Here is a 7,400-nt window from a genome sequence, read left to right on the forward strand (position 1 = left end):
ATCAACCACACTCGGCAGGACTAAGGGTGTTATCTTTCCGGAGAGCCCCGAACTTGGGTATGTCTTGCGTCCCGCACTCGCTCATGCCAACCCCGCCTCTGGAGCCCACCAGTGCCCTCGAGCCTCCTCCTCTCTTTAGCCATCCCATGACATCTTCCGTGCGCCCACCACAACAGAGGGAGTACTATTTTGGAGCTCCAAGTGTTATTAAACATTTTGGAGCATATGAGCTTGGGATCAGTTGGATTTTTGCAATGTCAAAACTGAATAAGTAGATAAGACGTTAGCTGCAAATTCCAATTTTTTTTGCCAGATTTGCAAATTCCATTTTGACGGTGGATGTGTTCTCATCTGTTGCAAGTCTACATAGCGCACCTTAAACTCATATCAAAAGAAGTACCTAACATCGAAAGTGTCTTTCTGCTCCCGAGCTCAAATGAGTTGGGTGAATAGTAAAATAAAAAATCTAAAAAAAATTCAATTTTTTTTGGAGAAACATTGACAAAAGTTCTAAGTGTTTGCAAAAATTCATCATGGAATCACATTCCTGTAAGGCGTGACAAAAAAAATCAATGCTCCAAAACTCTTTTGAAAGTAGCATTTTCAGAGTATCGATTCTTTTTTTTCCACGCCTTCTAGGAATGTGATTTCATGACGAATTTTTACAAGCACGTAAAACTTTTATGTTTCAGCCAATATTTTTTTTGAATTTTTTCGATTTTTTTGATGAAAAGGGGTTTCCCCCCACCCCAACTTTTATAGAAAGCCAAGGCAAACAACCAGGCACGGACCGTTAACAACGCTCGGTGACATAGAGTAGCTGCCACAGATAGGAAAGGGTTTTAAAAGACTGCCCTATTACAAGTACTTGGGTAGTTCATACCAACAGACATAACCAGGGAGAACCCGCTAGCTAACATGATAAACTGGCCGCGACTACAGCCCGGCGACGCCACATTGGAGGGAAGCACTAAGATCTCCACGCGATTCTAAGCAATTCCCCTCTTCGGTGGTCCAAAAGCCTTAAGCACCGGAGAAGTAGCGCACCCTGAGCTTCTGAACAGAGTATTTTCCATTTCTTGATCGTCGCCCCCAACAGGTCCAAGACACACCGTATACTTCGCCATCTTCGTCCCTGGAAAACAAAATCATTTCGAAAACGCCATAAGCTCCACAAGGCAGCAGCAGTAACAATGTTCAAAGCTTCAAGATGTTTTCTTCTCTTCCAAAAGGAAGTTAATCGATCAAAAGAGTTAGGAATATCAATCCTAAAGATATCACCAACCAGCTTCCAAACATTTTCAGCAACAATACAGTCAAAGAACAGATGTTGGATAGTCTCATAGACACGTGACATGTCCTCAACATGTCTCCGCTTGGCCAAATTGTCTCTGGTCAAGCTTTTGTCATAATAAATCAGCCAAAGAAAAACATGTATATTCGGTGGCACTTTGATTTTCCATATATCATCCTTAATAGCAGAAGGAATCCCTCCAAAGTTTATTAGCTTATAAAAGGATTTGACCGAGTATTTGTTAGAAGAGTCCAGCATCCAAAGGGGTTGATCTGGAGATCCAGATAGACGAACAGGTTCAACAATCTTGACAAGTTCCCCCCATTTAACTAACGCATTCTCTGTGACACATCTCCTAAATGTTAACCGCAGCTCACCATCCACCCAGACCTGCGCTAGGGTAGCATCTTGCTGCTGGCAAATATTATAAAGGCCCCAAAATGCAGTTTTTAGAGAACAATCTCTTGTCCAAATGTCATGCCAGAAGGCAATGCTATTCCCATCCCCAGGGACCCATCTATAGAAATTCTTAGCAGCTGCAAGAGCCCAAGATAAGCTTTTCATGAATGGAGAACCAAGAGTCACCCTAGTGTTAAAGAAATTAGGGCAAGTGGTGTTGTATTTATACTTCAGAATCTCCTTCCAATCACTGTTTCTCTCATCATAAAATCTTCTTCCCCACGATGCCAAGAGGGCCATGTTAAAATCCCTAAGATTAGGCACCCCCATACCACCAAACTCTTTTTCCCCAGAAATCAGCCCCCAATTAGCAAGGTGATACTTATGAGAATCCCCATATTACCCCAGAAGAAGTGAGACATTTGAGAGGTAATCATATCAATTTCCCATTTGGGAAATTTCATAATAGACATAAGATAAGCAGGGATACTAGCAATGCATGTGGTAAGCAAAATCAACTTTCCTCTATAAGATAAAAATCTCCCCAACCAACCTGACATGTTCTTAATAATCCTATCAATAATGGGTTGAAGGTCCTCCCTCCTTAATTTTTTAAAATGAAGAGAAACACCTAAATACTTAAAGGGGAAATCCCCCAGCTGTCAACAAAAGACTTGAGCAAATTCATTGGACAGCTGCTCAGAAATGTTAATAGCATGAAGATCACTTTTATGAAAATTAATCTTCAGACCAGACAGATTTTCAAAACAAGAAAAAATTTAGTCGATTTTGTTTTGTTTTTACTGTTCACCCAAGCTCATTTGAGCTTGGGTGCAGAAACTATGCGTCCTACCCACCATTCAGTATGTGAGAGCATTCCTTGCAGTTGCAAACCTGCCACTACAAATGTAAGTAGTACGCTATCCTACACTTCTTAAACTGCAACCTGGTGCGATTGTAGTACCACTATACCAGTTGGTGCGCAGTTGTTGTTCAGAGGCCTTTCGTTTCCATCCAAGCAATTTAACCGACGATCAAGTCAGCGCGTCTCTCTCGTAGGAGTATTATACTACTCCTTGGCGAGGCGAGGGCGAGCAGCATAGTGGAGTTGTACCAACCGTGCGTTCCCTCGCTATCTCCTCAGCAAACTCCTCCCCGTTTCCATTCCATACCATTATTTTCGTTGTTTTAGGCGGCGAAGCACCACGGAAGTAGCCGCCAACCGACGCCTGACGGACCGGCCGGCCATCACACCTCACCCCATGGTGCACGTCTCCACCCGTCCATCACACACGACGCAATGACACAAAGGCAAGCGATCCATCCATCCATCACGTGGGCAAGCTCCGTGCTGTGTCTTATTTACCGATTTGATAGGTGAGGATAAAGATCCGGCCGGTGGCCAGGTTTTTGGTAGCTCATTTGCGTGTGGCAGATCGAGATTTCGAGTGGATCTCCCTCCTTTCCTCTTGGACCTAGACAGCCAGGTACGTAGCCAGGCTAGGGAGGGTTAAAATGCACACCGGAGACTCGGCTCATGACTTGTTGAACTGTAGATTGATAGCCCTACGTACACGTTGAAATGGCAAAATCGTGTTATTGGAAGCAAAAATGAAAAGGGGTCAGTTGTTATGGTTGCTTACCAGATGGAATGTTTGCAACAAGATTCTTGCATGTTGCACATTTCTATCGGCTCCTTGATTATTGCCTGGGTTGGATACCCCACAGCCCCACACGTTGACATGGTACTACATTCTCTATCTGTAATTTGGTACCCCTCCGTCCTAAAATTCTTGTCTTAGATTTATCCAAATACAAACGTATGAAGTCACATTTTAGTATTAGGTACATCTGTATCTAGACAAATGTAAAACAAAAATTTTGGGACGGAGGGAGTATTATGTTATAGACTTATACTCCGAAGTACATGTACCCAAAGAAACATACTAGTATTACATTTTTTGTTTGTGCTTTTTGTTGGTGCATTTGTGTTGGCTGCGTTGGGATAAGAAAACGACCGGAGAATATGATGATGTGGTACTCGCTTGTTTTGTTTTCATTAGTCTTAAGACGTATATAAAGCTTTGTTGGTTCTATTGTGATTACGCCAAAATAGAATTTTCTAGAGGTCAAAATGGAATTATTCCTCACCTGCACCGCTCCGCTCGTCTCCATGTTCTTCTCTTGGGATGTTAATTTAACAAAGTGACCCTCTTTGAGGGCTCCAGTTTGCCCGAAAGAAGAAAAGAAAATCTCAGTGTTCCTTAAAATATATGTCCGCCCTATTGATTCTCGGATCTGACAAGTGACTAAGTGACAACGCACTGCCGATTAACACTAGCATATTATTGTGCCATTCTCAGATACGGGCACCGTCGTCGAGACGAGCCTAAGCAGAGCTGGCTATCCATCTGAACTCTCAAATGATCCGATCAACAAGTCTCAAGGGGCACGGGCAGTGCACCTACCTACCCCTGAAATATCAAAGAATGATGCCATGCGATGCGATTCGCCCTCCAATTAGCTGAGACATCCATGTCCGTGTACTACTCTCATTTGTTGAGCTACGGGTGAGGTCTCCGTGCGTGCCTAGATGCGTGCAATCTGCAGCCTCGATTCAATTTCCCGGGAGTTGTTAGGGTTCTGGTTTTCTCTCTGGATCCGATGGAGATCTCATCTAGCTAGTCCGTCCGTTGAGGTGACAGGGTGAACGGGTTGCAGACATGCAGTTCATGCATGGCTGCCTAACATTTGCTGACCGACCGGGACGTATAGGATGGATGAGGGCATGAGGCTGTTCTTGGCGTCTGCGCAACCTGGAAGAGAAAACCTTTGCAAACTTGGTGTAACATCTTTAATGCGTATACATCAGTACCTATAATACCTAAGTTCAGAAGAAGGACACTAAGGGCATCTTGAAAGCTAGCCCGTAAATTTTCTCCCTCCCTATTTTTTTATATAAAAAAGTCCGCACGTTCAAATAGCCGCATTCATAAAGTACAGACGTCGAGTATAGACGTTCAAATAGCCGCATGCAGCAGTAGTTCAAATTGAAAAAGTTCGAATATTACATTCCAACATTGTTGTCCCCTTTAACTGCCTACAGATGCTCAATTAGATCTTCCTTCAGCTCATGAGTTGCTCGATGCCGAATTTGTTGATGCAACTGAATAAACTCTTCAAATGTGACCGGATTCTGGTTTGGAAGTTCAATGGGATCACCCATGTTCTCAAATTCTAAAGCTACGCCAGCATCCTCACCCTCATCCTTGACGACCATGTTGTGCATGATCACACTACATGTCATCACCTCCCACAGGGTCTCCGGATCCCATTGGTTAGCAGGTCCATGAATAAAACGGGCCTGCAGAACTCCAAGTGTTGTCTCGACATCCTTTCTAGTCACTTCTTGTCTTTGGGCAAAGTGAGACTTTTTCTAGCCAACTGGGTTAGAGATGGTGTTGACAATGGTAGCCCATGGAGGATAGATACCGTCAGCTAGATAGTAGCCCATGTTGTACTCATGTCCATTGACAGTATAGTGGCAAGGAAAAACTTTTTTTTCAGTCAGCCTCGCAAACAATGATGATCGCTGCAACACATGTAACCTTGTCTATTCCATCATGGCTTACGCCCACGAAGGACTAGCCTCACTCAGGGCAGATCTTCACGAAGTAGGCGATCTCCTGGCCCTTACAAACTCTTGGTTCAACTCCACATGATTTGGAGGCTCCCAAGTGACACCTAACCAATATAAGAGACACCACTTTTCAAAAGGTAATAAATGTTGTTATTGATGATGAACTTCTTGCTCTTGTGCTTCAAAAGATAGTCTCCTCAACACTCAATCACTCTCTCACAGATTTGGCATGGTGGTGGGAGAAGGATTGGAGTGAAAAGCAACTTTAGGGGGCTAGAAATCAAGGATCAAATGGTTGGAATGGAATGCCTTGATCTCAACACAAGTGTAGGTGGTTCTCTCTCAGAAAATAGATATGGGAAGTGGTGGCTTCGTCCTGGTTGCTTTCTCTGAGGGTAGGTGATGTGGTTGGGGTATATACAACCTTCACCAAGGATCTGGCTGTTACACATCTTTATGCACAACTCGGTGAGACCGAAAGAAATTCTCAGAGACACTGACTAGTGTAAAAGGTTCGAACATTAGATGTTCTGGTAGACCGGATGAATCCACTCGGTGGAACCGATTCGTGATGACCTAAGAAGTTTTTTCATCTTGGTAATTTCGATTGGTTTCACTCAGAGATTCTGAAGTGAAAACAATGGGTTACAGAAACCTGGCACTTGCACTTTAGTGGGACAAAATGCCATCTTGGTGGAACCGAGTTTCTAGGGTTTAGGCAGTGGCTCTATTTGGAGCATCTTGGTGGGTCTGGATGTATCTATTTGTGGGACCGAGAATGATTTTAGGGTTTTGGGCATATTGGATTGTGACAGTGCAGCTAAGGTTTTTGGAGCAATATCTTCAAGCATTTGAGTAAATGACTCATGATCAAAACCTCACCCCCTTTTAATAGTATTGGCTTTCCTAAGGACACAATGTGATCTTGGATCACTTAATCAAAAATGTAGAGTCTTGGAGCTTTTACCAATGTATGTCCTTGACACTTTGAGGGGTCCACAATCACATGTCCTTGCCATACCTACATTGAACTCTCCTAAAATGATCCTTGAATAGACATTAGTTCAATGATGTATATGTTTTTATTAGTTACCAAAACCACCCGAGGATTAGTTGCACTTTCACTTTCTCTGCAACTTTGCCTTGTTCGACAAATGGTGGCGGAAACACATGGTGTCTTAAGCTTGGTGGTACTCTTCAAAAACTGGGTATCGAGCTTGTAAGTGAAAACCCTAGGTTTGACCTTCGATGGTTGCACCTGGTAATGATGATGTTTTACGCATCGTGTCCTTTGTTGAAGGCATTGATTTGGAGTCTGATCAGACATGCTCACTGTGTTGAAAACCCAAGGCATGACCTGTAGTGGTCGGATGTCACGACGGCCACGCTAGAGCGTTGTTACCTTATTGGACGCATTGTTTTCGGACAACCTTCCATTCATCACATGTGTTTTCAAGGATGGTGGATGGCGTTGCTGCTCATCTGTTGCAAGTTCTTGACTGTGCCAACCTTTTCTTCTTCTTTTTTTATCGCTTTTGACTAGGTGCATCCTCGATGTCTTGACTAGGCCGTCATATTTTGTTGTTGCGAAGAGCAGGGTAGTTGATATCATTTTATATTAATGTATTGTTGTTTGTTAAAGAACAGTTTAATAATTATTAATTTGTACTATCAAAGTGGAGTTGTAGGTTTGTCTCACCTCCTTTCCCATTTTTTCCTCCCCACGCTGAAGGAAATATGCCCTAGAGGCAATAATAAAGTTGTTATTTATATTTCCTTATAGCATGATAAATGTTTATTATTCATGCTAGAATTGTATTAACCGGAAACTTAGTACATGTGTGAATACATAGACAAACAGAGTGTCCCTAGTATGCCTCTACTTGACTAGCTCGTTAATCAAAGATGGTTAAGTTTCCTAGCCATAGACATGTGTTGTCATTTGATGAACGGGATCACATCGTTAGAGAATGATGTGATGGACAAGACCCATCCGTTAGCTTAGCATTAATGATCGTTTAGTTCTTCTGCTATTGCTTTCTTCATGACTTATACATGTTCCCCAGA

Source organism: Triticum dicoccoides, chromosome 2B, assembly GCF_002162155.2.
Source record: "Triticum dicoccoides isolate Atlit2015 ecotype Zavitan chromosome 2B, WEW_v2.0, whole genome shotgun sequence".
In the NCBI taxonomy this organism is placed as follows: domain Eukaryota; kingdom Viridiplantae; phylum Streptophyta; class Magnoliopsida; order Poales; family Poaceae; genus Triticum; species Triticum dicoccoides.